Source organism: Phalacrocorax carbo, chromosome 3 (genome assembly GCF_963921805.1).
Source record: "Phalacrocorax carbo chromosome 3, bPhaCar2.1, whole genome shotgun sequence".
In the NCBI taxonomy this organism is placed as follows: domain Eukaryota; kingdom Metazoa; phylum Chordata; class Aves; order Suliformes; family Phalacrocoracidae; genus Phalacrocorax; species Phalacrocorax carbo.
In genome coordinates, this window is record NC_087515.1 from 45,329,021 (window position 1) to 45,350,684 (window position 21,664).

The 21,664-nt window shown below is 41.6% G+C and overlaps 1 protein-coding gene across 13 annotated transcripts in view; it reads right to left on the reverse strand.

Annotated features, from left to right (window-relative positions):
* The window catches only part of SPTLC3 (serine palmitoyltransferase long chain base subunit 3), a 303,012-nt gene that overhangs the window by 108,433 nt on the left and 172,915 nt on the right, over positions 1 to 21,664 (reverse strand). For 8 of the 13 annotated variants that reach the window (XM_064446764.1, XM_064446772.1, XM_064446774.1 and 5 more), the window contains 5 exons: positions 9,075 to 9,477; positions 6,476 to 6,616; positions 5,451 to 5,495; positions 3,448 to 3,623; positions 2,285 to 2,861 (listed from right to left, as the gene is read on the reverse strand). The gene's annotated coding sequence lies outside the window, so the exon portion shown is untranslated. Of the gene's footprint in view, positions 1 to 2,049; positions 2,255 to 2,284; positions 2,862 to 3,447; positions 3,624 to 5,450; positions 5,496 to 6,475; positions 6,617 to 9,074; positions 9,478 to 19,878; positions 20,382 to 21,664 lie in introns of those variants that run through there. The other 5 variants (XM_064446775.1, XM_064446765.1, XM_064446767.1 and 2 more) reach the window with 5 other exon arrangements.

Genomic DNA, 21,664 nt, shown 5'->3' on the forward strand with positions numbered 1-21,664 from the left:
GACAGCCTCCGACCACCACATCACCCACCAGGCCTTCTCTGTTCATAAAGAGCAGGACCAGTGGGGCATCTCCCCTGGTTGGCTCACTTACCAGCTGCGTCAGGAAGTTCTCCCACACGCTCCAGGAACCTCTGAGACTGCTTTCTCTCTGCTGTGTTTTACTTCCAGCAGATATCTGGTAAGTTGTAAGTCTCCCACAAGAAAAAGGGCTAGAGATTGTGAGACTTCAGCCAACCGCTTGTAGAGTACTTCATCTGTCTCCTTATCCTGGTTGTGTGGTCTATAACAGACTCCCACCAGGATATCTGCCTTATTAGCCTTCCCCGATCCTTACCCATAAGCACTCAACCATATCATCACCGTCATTGAGTTCCAGACAGTCAAAACACTCTCTAACACACAAGGCTACCTCTCCACCTCTCCTTCCTTGGCTGTCCCTTTTAAAGAGTTTGTAGCCATCCATTGCAGCACTCCACTTGTGTGAGTCATCCCACCACATTTCCATGATGGCAGCCACATCATAGTTTCCCTGGCATGCAATGGCTTCCAGCTCCTCCTGTTTATTGCCCATGCTGTGTGCATTGGTGTAAATGCACTTCAGTTGAGCTATTGATCTCTTTTCCAACACAAGCATGCCACCCCTAGGCTCATCCCTATCAAGCCTGGTTTTATCCCCTTCCCATCTAGTTTTATCCCCTTCCCATCTAGTTTAAAGCTCTCTCAATGAGGCCTGCTAACTCCTGAGCCAGGATCCTTTTCCCCCTTTGCGACAAGTGAACCCCATCTGTCTCCAGCAGGCCTAGTACCATGTAAATTGCCCCATGATCAAAAAAACCAAAATTCCACCACTGGCACCAGCCTCTGAGCCACATGTTAATGAGATAGGACTTCCTGTTCCTTTCCATATGCCTCCCAGCTACCGACAGGATGGAGGAAAACACTACCTGCACTCCTGCTCCTTCAAGTAATCTCCCCAGTTCTCTAAAGTCCCTTTTGATTGTCTTTGCACTTCTCTCAGCTACCTCATCACTGCCGACCTGAACAACCACTAGTGGATAATAATTGGATACTTTTACCAGCCTAGGGAGCCTCCTGGTAATGTCTCTTATCCTTGCCCCAGGGAGGCAGCAGACTTCCTTGCGGGATGGGTCCGGTCAGCATATCTGGCCCTCTGCTCCCCTCAGGAGTCAGTCACCTATGACAATTACCCTTCTTTTTTTTCTTACCAGTGGCCGTTTTAATGTGCGAGGCTGACTGGTTCCCCCTAGTCAACCCCTTGGGTGGATCACTGTCTGTATCTTCATATTCCTTGCCCTCGTGTTCCAGAGCCTCATACCTATTTTGTTAGGGCACCTTGGGGGGCAAAGTCGGTTGGGGGAGGATTTGCTTGCTGCGCCAAGTGGGGATCTGCATCCATCCTTCTCCATCTCTTGGGTCCCCTCCCTCTGCCTGGTGGCACAAGGGCAGGGGAGCCACTCCTTCTCTTGATGCTTCCATCTGGTCTGCTCATCTCAGGGATAGTACAGTGGGAGTGGTTCCACCAGTCTATCTCCCTCTTGCATTCCCTGATACTCCTCAGTCTTGTGACGACTTCTTTCAGCTCTGCCACCATGCTGAGCAGATCCTCCACCTGCTCGCACCTCACGCAGGTGTTGTCTTGGGAGCCCTCCATGACCAGAGCAAGGCTCTGGCACTCCCTGCAGCCAGAGACCTGGGTGGCCGCATGCTTTAGTGGGAGTCCCGTCTGTGTTGCCACATCCCTTCTGGTGATGGCTCTTGTCCGAGTGGAAATCGTGGCTAAGTCTTTTCCAGGAGAGTGCAGAGTCTTTTCAAGGAGAGCTCGGCAGCTGCCTGCTCGCTCTGCCTGCGCAAATTGCCGCGCCACGCTCCTAATCGCTAGCGCTCCCTAGGGGCCCATTTAAATCTCGCTCGCGAGAGCAGCCGGTTGTGTTTTTTTTGCGCGAGGGCCCCACCAGGCTCTTTATCGGGTTCCCTGGCACAAGAAACCACCTTTCCTACCCCAATCTAGCGCCCAGTCGCAGGACTTACCCTTGCTGCCGCTGCGTGCCCCACCGACTAAGGACTGCTTCCGGGATCTCCGCGTTTAAATCTCCCGCGGTTGCCCCAGCAACGCCCACGCCCCGACTGCCTCGCTCGCGAGAGCAGCCGCTTTAGTTTGTTTTTTTTTTTTTGGCGCGAGGGCCCCACCGGGCTCTTTATCGGGTTCCCTGGCACAAGAAACCCCCTTTTCTACCCCAATCTAGCGCCCAATCGCAGGAATTACCGTTGCTACCGCCTCGTGCCTCACCGAATGACATAGTTCCTGAACATTTAACATCACAATGTTTGTAGAGATCCAGTAATTTGGCATTGGAGCCAAGCAATGATTCACAGCTGATTCTACCAAATTAATCCTCTGGCATAGTCAGGATTCAGTGTAGAAACTAGCAGCCCTCTCACTTTCTCATCTTGAATTAAATACAGATGTTCAGCACACATTTCCTCCTGTCAGTTGGGTTTTCAAAGAAGATAGCACCAGAAATATTTAAAATTTTTAAAGAAAGAAAAAAAACACCTTTTGGTCTCTATAATCAGTTTGAAAATTCTTTGGACTTAAGGTTGAGTCCAAAGTAATTCAGTCTGAGAGAAAGATTCCTGTTTGTTTTGGTGGGCACTGAATCAGGTCCTTCGAGGTCAAAAGCACAGTCAGGAACTTGAAAACAGCTGCAGAATTTCCATTTTGTTGGATAGCCTGACTTTTCAAAATTTTATTTTGTCCTAATTTTGGATAAAAATTCATTACCTTGAAATACTAAACAGACTGGCAATTCTGAAATGCCTTTAATAATTTGATATTAAACCTGAAAAGAAAGAATAATATTCTGTCGAAAGGAAACAAGAAAGTCAAAAGTAAATCAGAAAATGCAAACAAATCAATTAATTGATTTTTTGGAAACGTTTACAAACGTTATCTGTCAATATATAGTATACTTGGTATAGCTGGGATGGAAATAGTCCTGCAAAAAATATTACTTTGATGAAACTAAATTTTTCCAAAGGAAGTATAAAGGCAGCACATAAATCCTGATACCCTAAACATTGCCAGAAGCCTTTCCTGAATCACAGAGGTTCAGTTCCTTTGCAGGGAAGGCTCAAGGAGGGTTTTATGCCAACTTCTGGTTGATAAAACAAGGCCATTAAAATACTGTTTCAGTGTTGGAAATTGGAGGAGCTTCATGACTGTACAATCTGACTGCATATGAAGACAAGAACCTTAAAGGTTGAACTTGCCAGACAGGAGCTGAATCCTTCTGAAAAGCTCTTGCCAATCACAGCTGGCTCGCACCTGATACTGAATAAAGCACTTTTACTCAACAGCACCTTAAGCCTAAAGTGGTCAATGAGAAAAAAAAAAAAGAGAGAGAGAAAAAAAGAGGAAAAACTCACAGCGAACTCGCAGCATCCTCTCTGCACCTATTTCCACCTGCTTCGAGGCTTTTTACGCTGCCAGAGAAGTGGGCTTTGGCAAAATCAAGAACCTTTACTTGTCTGATGTATCAGAGACTTTCATAACATGCTGAAATATCACTACTTGTCAGCTTTAAATACAAGCAAATGTGACTCTGTAGGAAAGGACAGAGTAAAGTGGTTATGAAAGAACATGCTCTTCGCTTACACTACTCAGATTTTTGAGAAGCAGGTCATGTTATGTGCTATAAATTGAGTGAGAAAATACAGCTGGCTTAGTACAGCATGGCACTTGGTTGAAGTCTAAAATCGACAGGAAATGTTCTCATTTGCAGGTGAAGAAACAGAATATCATGAATGACTTGGGTCACAATTCCTTTTGCCAGAGAACTGCTGAAAAGTGGTGTCTGTGTGGCAGCTGCAGATCTGCTGCTGCACAGACAGCAATTGTGGCTATCAAGCCTTTGAACTGTAGCCAGCTCTCACATAGATATGCTTCAACATCCAAAAATATACCCATTTCATTTCTTACTTTAATAATAATGGCAATGTTAGAGTGTCCCAAGAATACAGTGGGTAACATCTCTCTCTCTCTCCACACTTTAAAATGAAAAGACAGCAAAAATACACACACACACATATACACACACATAACATATATATACACATAATCTGTGTTGGTTTTAATTTCTGCTTTGGCTTGGTTTATGCCAGTTGTATAGTGGGTTAATGTGGAGCATCATGACTAGAAATCCAAATGTATGTCTTCAATTACTGGAGCGTCCTTAATACTGAAAATGATTTGTACTATCTAAAAAATTAATAAACATCTTGGGTCAAACAATTGCCTGTTCAAATGATTTTACAGCAAAGTGCCACAAATGTATTACAGAAACTACAATTTACAGTTCATTTACTAGGAAAATCACACAATTAGTCCCTCTCCCCCAGGAGCTTCTGCAAGTGAATATTCCTAAACAGCAGCAGTCAGCAATTTCAAAACCAGAACATTGAAATTAAAGGGAAAAATCCAGGCTTTATAGATTAAAATGGAGGCAAGGTCATGAAATTCATAAAACCATAACCAGACTCGACCATTTTTGTTACAATTTGCTGACTAAGCAAGAATAAAACCTTACACAGCAGAAAGGCCAGCTTCCCTTAAAAACAGCACACAATTTCTCAGGCATCTCCCTTTTTCTTCTATCCTTTTAGGGGCCTTGTGTTCAGGTAAGAAGACTCTTTATTAGCAAGTGAGACATGAGGATTACTCCTATTCTAATAGTTGCATATACTGAAACTGGAATACCTTTCCAGCTGAATTGTTCACTGAGTTTGGACAGAGACCACAAGACTTATCTCCTATACAGACTGTGAACATTTTTGCATATCAAGGGTACGTGGTCATATCAAAGAGTAACTCTGATCCTCTGCTAGGGACTATAGCATTTCTAATTAATAAATTCTGCCTATGTAATTTTAAAATTCTCAGGAAGTTACAAGCTGAGTGGCAGGCATTAAGCTCACAGTAAGATCTGTAGGGATGCTAACAAGCTGGCCTACCCCAGCTAGTACCCTCATCCTTCCAGCTGCGTCAGTTTGGTATCAGCTGAACCTTACTTAGAACGTAATATGAATCTGCTGCTGATAACATATGGAATAAACACATCACAGTCAGAAGCTGTCACAGTCTAAGCCAAATTACCGGGGGAAAAAAACACAGCACAGGAATTCAGAATATAAAGACTTATGATTATCGCATGGAAAGCAGTGGTCAAATCCTCAGTGTCTGCAAACAATTTGAATATCTCCACCAAAGCAATCACGTGTCAAATATTCACCATGGATGTTTGGCACAAAACTTGGCAAACAAATCATTAGTGCAGATCAACCTGTATAGCCTTCTGCTTCGTTATTTAGCATAACCAGTTATTTAGGGAGCTTTCTTATGGTTCAGACAGCCTTGGCCCGCTCCCCTTTACCTTTTACAACCACTGGCTGTTGTCCAGTCTCGAGATTTCACTGACCTACAAAAGAACATGTGACAGAACTTAAAGACAGAGAAAGAAACAAAATTAACTTACACCCATTTTAAATTACATTAGAATTAACAAGTGACCTTTTACTTTGCTCTAATTTGCAATTGAAATCCAATCTATTTTTCCTCAGAGGAACATGTAAGGTATGATTTTCAACACTGACTCAATTTTTTCTAGCTTTAAGTGTAATTGGCCACAGCAGGGACAAAAAAAAAAAAAAAAAAAAAGGCATGCCAGGGAGCTCTCTGAAACAGCACAGTTTATGCCAGATAAAAACAGAGATGATATTTTCATTGAATTCACTGTGGTTCTGAGCTTATTCCTGAGTACCAGCATGCAGCTGTAATGGCTTGTGACAGCAGCAATACATGAAAGGCTTACAAAATAGCTGCCCAAACACTCAGTGCGATGGTATCATACCAAGAGTTCTCCTTTGTGTTATTGTCACCTGGAAGAGAGGTAACATGTGCTCAAGCATGTTGCTTCAGCCACTGAAGACTGTGGTAAGAGGGGGAGCCAGTATATCAACTATTTTGTCTCTAGCTACTAAAAAAGTCTGGAGGCAAACAGCAGAGTGACATTACCTCCTTGGTATTGGGAACTAAGTCTATCTAAGTGGCCCCAGATCTAAGAAAGGTAAAAAATCAGTTCAAAATAGAAGTCTGGCAGAGTATCTCAGTTGGGAAAGAAGATATACTGGCTTAGACCCTCCGCATGAACACCAATCACATGCAACTGGGCTAATTTATCAAATTGTAAATATGGATCAGTAGATCTGGGACAAACAAAGTCCCAGTTACTGATTGTATCACCTATTGATCACTGTGATGGAAAAGGTTTTTAATAAAAGCCAGTAATATACAAAATATAAGGATCCAAGAGATCTAATCCAAACCTTACACTAAACCCAACCTTTTAAAGATAAATATGATTGTGATCTTCACTAGTATGTTCTTTACGATACATACCTGAAGGTGCCATACAAGTCCAGGGACAAGCTAGTCTTCTGTTCTACACTGATATGCGTGTTGAGATCCGCTGTGTGTTTGCTCTCCCCAAGCAGATCAGTGCTGAATCCATCACTTTTGATAGCAGCTGGCCACATAGTCCTGCAGCATAGAATTGTTACTGGTGAAAAGATGCAGAAAACCTCTGTACAACCAGTAACATGCTGATGACAAATCTTTCACAGAATCCCAGATGTCTGCAGCACTTCCAGGACGCATTTTCACATGTGTACATTTCCTTTAGTGGACTTATGCCCCGCCTGAATTTAGACTGTCCACAAACACCATCTGCCCTTGCAATGAACACGGTACTTGTTTCTTTCTGGGCTACCGGCAGCCCACACTGGGACCTGGAAACCAAGCATGTTGCTGTACAATCCAACAGATGGCTGTCTTGCATTTCTTTCCATTAACAATCACATTTGCTATAGAGAAACAACTGTCATTCTTCTCTGGAATCTATTTCCCACCATGATTCTACATGATAGAATAAGAAATTCCCTAAACCCATCCACCTTGTATATGGAGGAAATTTTAACTATGACATGACCGTTGCACTGCTTAAATACAAGACTTCTATACTAAACATTCATTTTTCTCTCATTAGGCCTTATCAATTACTATAACAGTTTTTTTTTCTACTTTTATTTAAAGCTTTTCAGCCTATGTTCAGCAGAATTAAAACAATAAATGTACACAGCTATAATCATCATCCAGCATAACTAGGTATGAGTACCCAGTCTACACTACCTAGGAAACCAGAAAAATGATCCAACAGTTCTACATGGCCTTCAGAATCTGTAAGTCAGCAGTTATTTATAGATCCTAAGAAGACTTGGTTAAATACCACAAAAAATAGTGAATAATTTTGTCATAAGCACTGTCAGCTCATTTGTTTATTATTTGTGGTTTATTATTAACTGCATATGTGTATCTACATGACATGTTTTTAGCCCTGAAGATGTTTATGAATCCTAAATACTTCACAAATAGTACATGGATAATTATCCATGCTGAAAAGTAATATCGCAAGTCATTATGGGTTAGATGCTTTTGGTTATTTTCTCATTTTAACAGACTGAATTACTTTACCACAGTGTAGAAACAGAAGACTTACCTAAACAGACAAATCAAATGCCTTAAAAGATATCAGATTCTTAAAGAAATAGAAGCCGGGGATGTTTCATAAAAAAAACTTTGTAATTTATTTTTTTATTGGCAAGATTTAGAAGGATTTTTGAGCCATTAATATATTAATAGAAAACCTGATCAGTTCAGGAACAGGAAAAAAGGAAATAATCAGTTCAGTAGTTCATCAAGAACGATTTTGAACACTTCTAGCCCATAATGGACTTAAGGATTTACAATTAATCACCATGTCAGAGTAAAATCCCCCTTATTCTTCAGGATTTAAAATAAATTAGACTGCATTCTGGACAACTCTGTTGTTCAACAGGCATAATAAACACAACTGGGAAGAGTATTGAGTTCAGATTAGCGCACAGAAGAGCTAAAGACAAGCTGAAACATGCTGCTTACAGATATTTGCATGGATACCAGTTTTAGTTCAGTTTTGCCTTAGTTCAATTTGCCATTGGCATTCTGCACAGAACAGGCATATCGGACATATATCAGCAAATATTTCTGTAGTGGTCACTAGAAAACATATCCACATTTCTTCTTCATCACTCCCTGCCCACAGAAAACTTTGTGGAAGGATCCTCCCTATCCCATTCAAAATGCTTTAGCCAAAAGCAATAATATTTTGGATTTGAAGCACATTCTTGGAGCTTCACAGAATTTGCACTCCTTTAAATGGTGGGGTCAAAAAATAGCATGCTTTCTCCTCTTAGGAAATACACATAATGCTGTATGAAATGTAGACTTTAGGAAGAGACCCCAGGGAGAAAAATAAGGACATAGGACAATATAATAGTATTTTGTCACTAAAATGCTTATAGTTTTGGCCAGATTATTTGGCCAAAGCTGAAAACCAGTTAAGGGTTGTAATTCCATTTTCAAGTATTTATGATTTTTTACACAAACTTTCTCATTCTCAGAAAGTAGACTGTCTAGATTAAAATTCTTTTTCAAAATAGGTATTTCTGGTGGAAACCAACACAACCAATTCACTTAGAAAAACAATTTCAAATTCGCTATTCTGGGATTAAAAACCTAGAATCCTGATAAAATTTTTATGGCTCAGCTGTTAAGAGAACAGAAACTCTATCACATGACTAACAGATCAAATAAACTATTACCTCCTCTGAACAGATGTCAAAAGGAACTTATAGCTCAAAGTTACTCAGGTAATCATTCTAAACAACAAATACATTTGGGAAAAAAACACTGATCATTTCAAAGCAGAAAGGAAAAATAAAATTTATCAAATTCAGTTTCTTCTGTTACTTACCATAACATACCATTCTTCAGTATGCAGTTGGTGACCTTACAAAACTGTGCTATCAGATAGAAGAGAATGCTGATGATAAAGGAATATGTAGAAGGCTTGTTTTTTTTCTGTCATAACAGGGAAAAAAAAAAAACTACAGGTACTTACTTTGGGGAGAGTTCACACGGTATTAGTTCCTCATCTTGCCTTTTCCTTCTCTTTTGGTAGAGGATACTTTTTTGACATTGTAGAGGCCAAACATGAACATGAGGCCAGTGTCTGAGACTGGAATCAGAGAGGAAGAGGCAGGTGATAATTTTGTGGAATGTCTTTGCCTGGAGTCTTTTACCAGATTCCAATCTCTCCAAGTTGTTGAAGGTTGAGAGGAAGGTGATGAAAAGCATGGACCTCAACAGCTCACCAGGACGGCCAGTCACTCAGAGGAAGTCTGCTGCTTGCAGTACATTCACATGCTGGTAAACAAGAACAGGCAGAAGACCAGGGAAGTGCCACTGATTGCAGTCATGATAACCCTGAGGTCCCTGCGTCCCATACACCCCGACACTTCATCCTGCAACATTTGGAAACAGCAGAGTGAATAATGAGCCCCTGAGTTGAACCAGCATAGCTATTTTTATAATCTTATGCTCCCCTGAATGGAACTCGCATTTCTTCTGCAAATGGAGAGAAGACAGTCTTGCCTTCACTGTGATGCCTGTGTATATTTTTTGAAAGCATATACTGTGATGCAAGTTTCTCATCTGCAATAATCAATGGCCAAATATTCTTGTGTAGCACTAAAGAGAGATCAATGGCCAAGGTTTTACTGGAAAAATTCCTAGCCCACATTTATATGACAGCAGAATATATTAAAAGACAGTATATTTGTGAAGTGAAACAACCACAGGCAAATTATTCCTGGTCCAGTAGTTGACACAGTTCAGAGTCTAAGGGAAAGTTTTATGGTTTACATAAGTCCTTGCACAGTGGGGACTCACAAACCAAATACCAACACAATCTTTGCCAAGAACCAATCTCTTTTCAGACTCTCAGCAACTCTTAAAATCCATGGTCTTCACTTGCATACACCAGGCTTCTTTCTTGTATGGCTTTATTTATTTATTTATCAGAAGACCAATTTCTAGTGCCAAGATGCTAGGAATTGTCCTGACTGCTGGTTTCTGCTGAAGCTGCATGACCTCTTCAGAGACCCTTTCCATATCTGGCTGATACAGCGATTGACAGTCTCTCATCCCAAACACCCACAGGCTACCACCTACAGATGAACGATCCCAGCCAGGACTCCTTAACATACTCCAAGGTTACCTTTGCATCTAGAGAAAACTTAAAATCCCTAGCAGTAAAAAAAAACTTCTGGCATTGGCCGTGGAGAAGAGTGACATTCTGCAAGTCTTCCCTGTAGGTGCACTGAAGAAGGCACTATGGGATGTTGCCAGAAGCCCTATCTTTTGTATGCAACCAAAGGAATCAATATGAGTACTCATTCATTCCAGTCTTGGTGGACATTATCAGAAGTTCCTTCTAAGCAGGCTGCATTTCATATTTACAGCTAATGCATTCATAATAGAGCTATCAAACTTTTTATTTTTACTTTAATTTGCTTTCACATCAGTTTGGCTAAGACCTGGGATTTTTCCCTACAGCTTCCATCCCTTCTTTTACCAAATTCCGTCCTGCTTCAGAATATTTTAACTTTTTGTGTTTCTGGGTTGAAGCTAATGAGACCTGCTGATCTGGCAACAGACAGACTAGCACTGCATTGCTAGATATGGACAGAACTCATGCTACAGTAAAGTCTTCAAAAGAGTGCTCCTCACTCCCAGAGCTCTTGAGTTTCTGCAGTCACTTACAGTCCTACCCAGGAATTAGCTTTCCTATTAGGAAATTCTTTACAGTTTTTGGTGTTGGGCATGATATGCAGACTGCATTCCTTGACCTCCTTGTCAGGATGGAGCAGCTTCAGCAGACCACTGTCGCTGGAGCTGATTTAAAATGTACAAGAGAGGCAACTATGATTTGCCTACATGACTGTACACTTAGCTCTATGCTCATTTTAAGAGTGTTGATAATATTAGGTTGCTCTGAATAGATTTCTATCTACTTTACATGTACTTATGCTTGACTACTTCAGATTAACTGACAAACCACAGTGCCCGCAACCCAGTAGGTCTTCAGCAATACCTAAGTGGGTGAAGACTGAATAGGTTATTTCAGAAACTGGGTAGCAAAGAGGGTCTGTGTGAGAGAGGTGTCTTCTAGTGACTGTTCTCATAGGAAAGAATTAGGTGTGAGAAGATCACATAGATCTACACCCAGTTAGGTTAGCTTCATAAAACCCCTTATCCTTCCTTAAATAGGGAATTCATTCTGGATCTCTCCCTCCGTACTCTTCTGGAGAAGAAAAGATTTACTCTGGAGGAACCACTAGGCAACAGAAGTAATAACTGTAAATACTTTAACTGGAGTATATTCATTAAAATATTTTTAAGCAAGTCACACGTTATAGAATGATGTTGATATAAAACACTAACTTTCATACACTGGGGGGTGGTGGGAAAAAGGGAGAAAAATGGTATGGATCATCATCATCACCACCACACACACACAAACCAGCCAGATAAAATCCTACTATTATGTTGAGGTAGGTAGCAATATCATCATTGTCATTATTTCCTCCCTCCTTTGCATTAGTATTTGTATTTCTTGGCTACTATGCACTTACTAACCACTCAAATCTGAACAGCACATACAAAGAGCATGTGGGCCATCCCCTTCTCTGAGGATTGTCTCATAATTGAGTAGGTGAAGTGAGCATTTAAAGCCTCACTAGAGGTTCTCTCATGTAAGACTATGAACAATAAGAAATTGACTGAGATTGTAGGAGGTACATGCTTCATTGCTATGACAGATCCATTACAAATGTTAATTATTCCTAGCCTTCTAACAGAGCATGCATGTATGCAGCTGATCAGAAGGGAGCCCGTTCTCCTACCATTCAGTTCACTTCCACATACTAACCCTAATTTCTAAAAATATTCTCTTATGTAAGCCACGTTCTCTCATGGATTTTGTTCCTGTAAATGTAGCATCTCCTTCCCAGGCTTGCTGTGATTTTTAATCGAGCTTGACTTGATAAAACAATCTTCAGCCTAGCTTCAGACTAGGGATTATTGTGGAGTACAGGAGAGGTGCCCAAGGACTGGAGGACAGTAAATGTCACTCCAATCATCAAAAAGGACAAGAAGGAGGACCTGGGGAACTATAGGCCAGTCAGTCTCACCTCTATCCCCAGAAAGGTGGTGGAGCAGTTCATCCTGGAGGTCATCTCCAGGCATGTAGAAGAAAAGAAGGTTATCAGAAGTAGTCAACATGGATTCACCAAGGGAAGATCACGCTTGACCAACCTGATAGCCTTCTATGATGGCGTGACTGGCTGGGTTGATGAAGGGAAAACAGTGGATGTTGTCTATCTTGACTTCAGTAAGGCATTCGACACTACCTCCATAGCCTCCTCACAGGCAAGCTGAGGAAGTGTGGGTTGGATGAGTGGACAGTGAGGTGGATTGAGAACTGGCTCAGTAACAGAACTCAGATGGTCGTGATCAATGGAGCAGAGTCTGAACAGAGGCCTGTCACTAATGGTGTTCCCCAGGGGTCTGCGCTGGGTCCAGTCCTGTTCAACATATTCATCAGTGACCTGGATGATGGAATAGAGTGTAACATCAGCAAGTTTGCTGATGATACCAAGCTGGGAAGGGTGGCTGATACACCAGAAGGCTGTGGTGCCATCCAGCAAGACCTGGACAGGCTGGGCAGCTGGGCTGAGGGGGACCTCATGAAATTCAACAAGAGCAAGTGCAAGGTCCTGCACCTGGGGAGGAACAACCCCATGCACGAGTACAGGCTGGGGGCTCAACTACTGGAAAGCTGTTCTGTTGAGAAGGACCTTGGAGTGCTGGTGGACAACAAGCTGACCCTGAGCCAGCAATGTGCCCTTGTGGCCAAGAAGGCCAATGGTATCCTGGGATGCATTAAAAAAGAGTGTGGCCAGCAGATCAAAAGAGGTTATCCTCCCCCTCTACTCTGCCCTGGTGAGACCACATTTGGAGTACTGTGTCCACTTTTGGGCCCCCCAGTGTAAGAAGGATGTGGAACCCCTTGAGCAAGTCCAGCGGAGAGCTACGAAGATGATCAGGGGACTGGAGCATCTCCCATATGAGGAAAGGCTGAAAGACTTTGGGTTGTTTATCCTGGAGAAGAGAAGACTGAGGGGGGAATTTCATAAATACCTATAAATATCTAAAAGGTGGGTGTCAGGATGATGGGACTAGGCTCTTTTCAATAGTGCCCAATGACAGGACAAGGGGCAATGGGCTCAAGGTGGAACATAGGAAGTTCCACCTGAACATGAGAAAAAACTTCTTTCCTGTGAGGGTGCCAGAGCAGTGGAACAGGCTGCCCAGGGAAGTTGTGGAGTCTCCTTCCCTGGAGACATTCAAAACCCTCCTGGATGCGTTCCTGTGCCCCTTGCTCTAAGTGTGCCTGCTGAAGCAGGAGGGTTGGACAAGATGAGCTCCAGAGATCCCTTCCAACCCTTACCATTCTGTGATTCTGTGATTAGGAGAGTTTTAGGTTTATTGACGTTGTTTTTAAGCTAGACAATGAGGGATGGTAGCACTGTGTTATTAAAATGATTTGATCTTCCCTACTTATGATCTTGGATTTTCTTGCTGAGGTCAGGATACGGACAAAAGACAAAACCGTTGAAATAAAGAACAGCAAATGTATTTTTTAAAATATTATGAATATCTTTCTCCATCCATCCACTGGAAAAGTTTATGAATGAACATTCTCAGTTTTCTGAGTCAGGAGGTTGACAAGGAAACACAGGCCCTTGAATCTATGAGGTGCTGGTTCATACCCAGCCTAGAATGTAAGAGTCAAAATTATCCCCATAGAAGCACTGTTTATATTAAATGAACTTGCTGAGGTAAAAAAAAGCTTCCACAAGATAGAAGTTCCATGATCCTCACCACAGCTAACACCCTTTAATCCCTTTTAGAAAAAATCTGATTAAAATTATATCTACAGATATCCCCAGCCAGAAGATGAGACACACTGCTGGAGAAGGCTATTCTCTAGATCAATATAAAATTAGCAGTTTCTTGGCTTCTCATGGTTGAGCGTGTACGCTGCTTCTTCTAAAGTCTAGTGATAAAGTACATGTTGACTACAATGGCACAGAGCTAACTGGACTACAGCACTGCTCTTTAGCAAATATCACTCATATGTAATAAACCAACTAATAATAATTCTACAGCTCAGACCTGGACTATGACACAGAAGATCTAGATTTATCTCTTAGCTCTACCTTAAAGCTCCTGTGTGACTGAAGAAAAAAAAAAAAAAGTCATGCCATCCCTCTGTCTCAGAGTTGCCAGATCGAAAACAGAACAAAGCAGCCTTCCATCCCTTGACTTTTCTTGGCCTAAAAGGGATAAAGAATATTTATCCCCATCTCCTACCTTCCTGAACATCATACTTGTAGGAACATAGTGTAATCATGAAGTGCTTTTCTATGCACTGAACCCCATGGGCACAAGCCTAAAACTAATGAGACCAATACCAAGTAAAGGGCTCTCTGAGCTCATGTTAGCCGGGAAGCTATCAGACGTGGTGCTCTGGGAGCCATCTCATTTTTATAGTTGCACAAAACCCCCCCAATTTAAACACCTATTAAGCATAAGCAGCTGAGCTATGACAGCAGAAAACTTTGAACATGCTGATGTGCTGCAGCACTGACATACCCTTTGTTAAAGGCAGGACATCATTCACCTCTCTGTCCACGTACAAATGTCTTACAAGTCAATTCTGTGGTTAATGAGAGTTGGTAAAAGGAGATTTATATACTGTGCAACAATACCCACTGCCACTCACTCGAAGAAAAGATACTTCAAGGGCAGCCTGCTCCTATGTGACACGGCTACTGCTTTGCCAAACAGAACAGATGACTTGCAGTGGTAACACAGTTTTCTGCTTTAAGTGCCTCAGCTAAACTTAACTTCTATCTTGTGGCATATCTGAAGATTAATTGGTATCTTAGAGTGCAGTGGTCCAGCTAATTTACACACAAACACACTGTGTGGAGAGCAGAGAGCCTGAAGGAGGCGGGAGGGGAAAGCTGGTGGGCTTTGAAGGAAGTGCACCCTGCTAATGTCTGCAAAAATGGAACAAGAAATAGATAAAACTAAATTAGAGATCTATTAAAAATAAATTAATGGCATCTGCAAATTAAATTAAATCTAAGATAATCACTCTACTAGCAGGGTCTCTGGTGAGCATTAATGCTTAATTTATTTCTTATATTTGATGAAGGTGTCTATTAAAAATATTTATACAAGATAGAGGCTTGACAGGAATATGCTGTGCAGCCATTCTTAACTGAGCTGCTTCTGTTAATCAGCTATTTTAGAAGAAAATGCCTCTAGTCTATACCACAAAGGCAACACAGTACTTCAACAGATCTTATTTAAGGTCTGTGCTTTCTAAACGTTCTCTGTGACTAGAATTGGATGGAGCAGACTGCTTTGTGTAGATGATATAATACACTGTTCTTCCCATTGTTTAGTTAGCTTGTACTGAAAGGAAACCTTCATCTTATCCTTCTCCTTCCTTTTACCCCCCTTTTGTTGCTAACCTTTTATTGAATTGTTGAACATCCAAATACAAAAGCAGACGATTTAATACGTATGAATGTATTGTACGAATGAGGACGACAAATCTAAACACACATTCAATGGCGGGTATGAAAATATCGGACTTTGAGGCAGGGACAAACCAAACCCATGTGTCATTAACGAGACTATTCAAAGTAATTTTGATGAAGTTATGATTCTATTGTCATCCAGTACCAAGAAGGAAATGCTTAGCATTTGAAGAAAGAATTGTTAATCATTATGCAGCTCTCTGGGGCACGATCTCAGGATTTAACCCTTTGGACCCCTGGCCCCCATCTCCCCCTGCCTCCCCCCTTTTTTTCCTTTCTTATTTTCCTCCCATCTTTTCAACAGAAGCAGTGCTATGAAAACAGAGAGGATTAGAAGTTGTCCCTGATGTATTTCGTTGTAAGGTTGTTGGGTTTGTCTTTCTGTATTTATAAGTTTGAGTTCTGTATGAGGCACCTGTTGGCTATTGATAAGAAATAAACTGGAAGGTCACAAATGGCTTTGTCTTGTATACATGTCTTTTAAAGCCTGTTGGAAACTGACTGCTTGGCTACAGAGGAATAAGTGCTGGGAAAAAAGGCCAACCATGCTGTTCAACACTATTTCATTATGTGAATTTTGTGTGAATCGTGTAGGCTTATCAAACAAAAGTTAATCTTGAAGTCCTGTTGCTAATATTGACATAATTAGCCCAGGCCGCTGACAGACTGGAGTCTCAAATCATGATACCAGTTAAGTAAGCTACAGTTAAACTTATCTGCCATAGCTGTTGCTATGTTGCCTATTGCTATATTGCATGGAGAGAAACGAGCACTGTGAAATGGCACTTCGAGAAATAAACAGGGAAGGTGGTGTACGGTTGTAGTTTTCTGAAAGCTCTGATAAAAAGGCCTGGCTTTGCAGTCCATCATGCTTGGTAAATCAAGGATGTGTGGCATAAAAGTAAGTGATGAATGTGTTAAATTGTTCAAACGTGGAACAGAAGGACAGTCTAGGAAAAGTGACTTTGACTTAATGATTTCTTTTGATTATGCTACTGCTATGATATAACACTCTGGCCGGCCATGTGGAAACAACAGAATAAATGCTGTGAGCTCCCCCTTCTTTAATCCAGCTGCAGAACACCAAAGGAGACAGAACTGATGTGAACTCTGGAGTAAGGAGCATTTTTAAAGAAAGGGTAATAAAATAAAATGCATTTTAACACATGACCTGATATATGTTATGGCTCATGAGAATGTCCAGTTCCCCATGCCCTTTAAAAACTACAGCTCAGTTTTGCAATGAGATTTGTTTCTCAGCAACGCTGCCCATTTTTTTAACACCACAGTATATACCGAAGCCTACTGTACTTGCCTGAGGAATGAAATGCAAACTCAATACCCTCCTTGGGATGGGGAGGGAGAGGGATGCAAGCCTCCCAAATCCAAAAGCCTTTCTCATCTGGCAGTCAGCTCCGCAGGTGTTCACTGCCCCTCCTCAAGAAGCACCCGTGAAAAGAAGAATTCTTTCCACTCCTGTGAAAGAATTCAGCACTGATGAGGCCAGAAAGAGGGAGCAAGGGGCATCGTGCTCCAGTCCCTGTCCTAAGTCTTGCTTATTGATTTTGACTGAATGTAGCTAAGTATCTAGGACTCTCCTCACCTTCTTACTTGCCCAGAAACAAATATTCCTTCCTCCTTTCTTGTACGTCGCCCCCAGAATTTTGAATCCTTTTTAAATTATTATTTAAGATACATGCTAAGGATACATTCACAACATTTTAGGTCTATGGCCAGTTATATCTCCTTTTTTTTTTTCATGAGTAAAAGATACATTTACAGATTAGTTTTCATCAGATTGGGTGTTTGATTAAATATTTCTTTCCCTCATACTATTCTTTTCACCCATCCCTGCAACTTGGAACTGCAGCCAATACCAAAGTCAAAGCACAGCCAGAACATCCTTTCTTGCTCAAAGTGAAAGCATTAAGGGTTGTGAGTTAAATTAATTCCATATTGAAGCTCATGGCAAAGCTTCCTCTGGCTTCAGCAGAGGTAAGACTTTTCCTGATTATTTCAGTGTATGAAGAGACAAATGTTAGAATTCAACCTACCTTAAATTTAATTAACTTTAAGGAACATTCAAATTACAGGTAACTACAAACATCAGGCAAAACCCCTCAGTTTCTCACCCAGGATGGTTTCAAATGTTGGTCAATCAGGTTCTTTTTTCCATAAAGAGAGCGACTTTCCAATTCCAAGTTTACAGATGCTCTATGTACTGGTACAGTAGGAATATGTATATTGCAGCTTCAAGAGCTTACTCCAGTAATAATCAAGTAAGAACTCCTAAACTTTTAGCATTTGCCCATTATTAACATATAACAGGAATTGGCCTATTCCCCAGACACTTCATTCCACAATAAATTCTGATGATACCTACATACTGAGCAGCAAAGCAGAATAGACAATAGCAAAAAAATGAATTACCAACCTGTCTGTAACTGTTACTGGGCTGGTACTATTAATGTTTTTTTTTTCAGATCCATTGATGGACACCATGCTGTAAGTATCATGCAGTGCCAGCTCCACAGCTCATGTAGTTAGTCATCTTTCTGAAAAAGTTAATGGATCTATGGAAGTTTTCCCCCCCGGTGAGAAACCGACCCAACATTCAGACATGACATTGCTTTGATAAACTTACAGTATTTTTACTTTCTTTTGGTTTCAGACCTTACAATGATGATGTACTTCAGTGCTAGTCATTTGTACAGGACAGTAGCTTGACCCAAATCCCTACATTTCAGTGTGCTCATTCAATGGACTCCATAAAGATCAAGTCAGCACACTGAGGGAAGTATTAGCTTCATGTATTTTAACTGTTGATACAAAACAGGTACAAGAAAGTGCAAGGGTGAAGAGTTGTACAAGCAAGTTAAGAGAGAATTACTTATGCCATCAGCAACACCACCAAAAAAGACTGAACGAAGAAAAACATAAGTTTCCTGCTTCTGCCTGAGCAGGATGCCTTAGCTCTGCTGGCCTAACACTGACCTGTAAGACATGTTTCCATTGCATGATAAGCCTAGATCAGGATCTCCTGTTCAAGTACCTGAACTACCATGTGGCTCTGCTGTGGTGGGACACAGAACTACCTACCAGAAACGTAGACTGTACAACCACAGCAGACATCTGTTGGAAAGAAGTCTAGAGGGGAAATGAAAAACAGGGAAAAAGAAAAAGGGAAAACACCCCAAATAATTATTGGTGAGTAATCCAGCAATAAGGGGAAGAAAATACCAACAAATTGGCCATGAGGGAAGCTGGGAAGTGATAAGTGGGGCCAAAATACTGGTGTATGTTATTCTATATGGGAGTCTTTCCCATCGCTTCCTAGGGCTCCATATGCAGGTAGCTCCCATTACTGCTAAACACATATGAAATATTAAGTTTCAGTCAGAAGAATAAGACTCCATCTTCCCCCTCCCTGAACCACAGCCCACACGGAACATCCTACACTCCTGCCAGGCATCATCCTAAACACAGGGAAAATCTTATCTGACACATGTTAGATTAGTAAGGCATTTAGCTAGTGTTACGGAAGTATTCATTGCTCGAACGTCATGTCTTATCACAATTCTGCAACAATTTTCTTGACACTTTGAACTTTCCACAGGTCTTTTTGAGAGAAGGAAGCTGAAAGAGGAGTATTACAGTGCCGTTGATGAACCTCTTAACAGTAATGCTTGTTCTGTGCAGCTTGGGGAATATATAGATAATTCTGTTTGCTTTTAGCATTTTGCCTTTCACAGTAGTTTAACAGGTGGATGCATAGAGAAGTTCATTACAGCAGCTTTAAAAGTAGTAAAAGAATAACTGAAAAATTATAGAGTTAACCAACAGAATTGATTAACTCAAGATAATGTAGCTAAAGGTTTGGTGTGATCAAGTGGGATTAGACACATATATGTATCATGAGGTATAACCTATCAACGTTTGTATGGAGACAGTAATATCCTTTATTATATTACCTGAAATATATATCCATACCTATATAGTCATTATAATGAGAGATTAATGCATTTATTAGAAACAATTATGAACCAAAAGAACAATGGCTAGCCCAGACCTCACCGATAGTTATTAGAAAGAAAATTCCCCCTTTGGGAAGTTTATTCCACAATAAAACTTTTAATTTATTCTGAAGGAGCTTACATCAGCCACTGCTGCATGCCAGATACCTACTTATGGGCTTCCAGTACTATCCTGCAACGTCTTGTATGTTCTGATGTTCCCCCCATCAGTCCTTGTCCTGCTGTCTCATACCATGAAACACAAATTAGCTGTAAAAATGATAATTCTCATATTAGTTTTAAAGGTCAAATCAAACAATGTGGAAAATATGCAGTGGTGTGACATATAATTTACATAATTGCCACAAAAACATTGCACTAAAGCTCTGTGTGGGGGGTGGAGGGTGGGGGAACTAAGCTTCACTCTGAGGAAAAGCCCATTAGTCAGATCTGCCATGAGAGTAAAGAGGGGCTGCGACACCAACATATGAGCAGCACTAGCAATCTGATGGTCCCAACCACATTTGGTTCTGATTTTACTCTCTTCTTTTTCCCTCGCCTTCCCCCAAATAAGAGAAAGGGAAAAAATAAGAGATATTTCCCATCAATCTTGGATTTTAAACTGATTTGTTTCTAGATCTGGAATGTTATTTTCAATGCCATTATATAAGTGCACTACCCTTGAGTGAGGGCAGACATAAAAATGACATTGGGAGCCCACCTGATGACCTGCCAGTCCCTAGCATCCCCTTTGCAGACATTGCTTTTCCCTTGCCTAGGCACTCAAGACAAGCAGGTAAAGGACTTCACTTGGCTTTTGGATGAAGGTGCTGTCAGCACTGCCCTTCTCCTCCAGGGCTTGGCATCGTGGGCATGGTCTCCAGATCCAGCTTCTCCTCATGACACAATTCCTGTGAGTATAAGCAGGAGCTTCAAATACACAGACTGCAACACCACAAATCCCAATGGAGGACTTGCAAAGGCTGATGCAGCAGCCAACATGTTTATATAGGGAGGAATGAAACTCAGCTTGTAGCTTAATAGTGATTTCCTAAAAGCCCTCACTTACAGAAAAAAGACCGTGGATAAACATAGTTTGAATCCAGTAAAGAAAGAGAAGAAAACCAAAATCAAAACCAAAACCACTGCACATTAAAAATCTGAGCTATTTTAAAGCAAGCTTAGTTTTTCTTCTAATGCCCTTATACTGCTTGCTTAAACTGATTAACGTGATGGCTGCATTTTGCTGATTTTAGAGGCATTTTGTACAGGAATTAGATAACTGAAAAAATTCGTAATACGCTTGACATCTGCTCATCTTAAAGTTCACGGTGCATCCCTCTCCTCTGTCTGCCTAGCACACCAGTCATTACATTAGGCTTTCTGCTTAGTTCATCTGACAGCTGGCTCAATTATGCTTATTTCTGAGATGAAGACAGCAAGTTCTCCCTATTTGTGTCAATGAAGTATTAACTCCATGTCGTGGTTTAGCCGGCAGCTCAGCCCCACACAGTCGCTCGCTCACTCCCCCACCGGTAGATGGGGGAGAGAATCAGAAGGGTAACGCTCGCGGGTTGGGATAAGAACAGTTTAATAATTAAAATTAAAAGAAACAACAATAGAAATGGAATGTAAAGGAGAACAACGAGAGGCGCAAAGCCCCGGGGGAGGGGGAAGGGAGGGGAGGGGAGAGGGGGAACGAACCGCCGAAACAACCCGCACGCGCCGCAGCCGCCCGCCGACCCGACGCCCCGCCGCCTCCGCGCTGCCACTGCCCCCCCCTCAATATACTGGTCATGGTGTCACATGTTATGGAATGAACCTGCCATTGGCCATTCGGGGTCAGCCGCCCCCACCATGGCCCTGCCCCTCCCAGCGCCCCCCCGCCACGCGGCAGAGCGCGGGAAGCTGGAAAGGTAGCCGACCCCCACAGTGAGGAGAATTAACCCCTTCTCAGC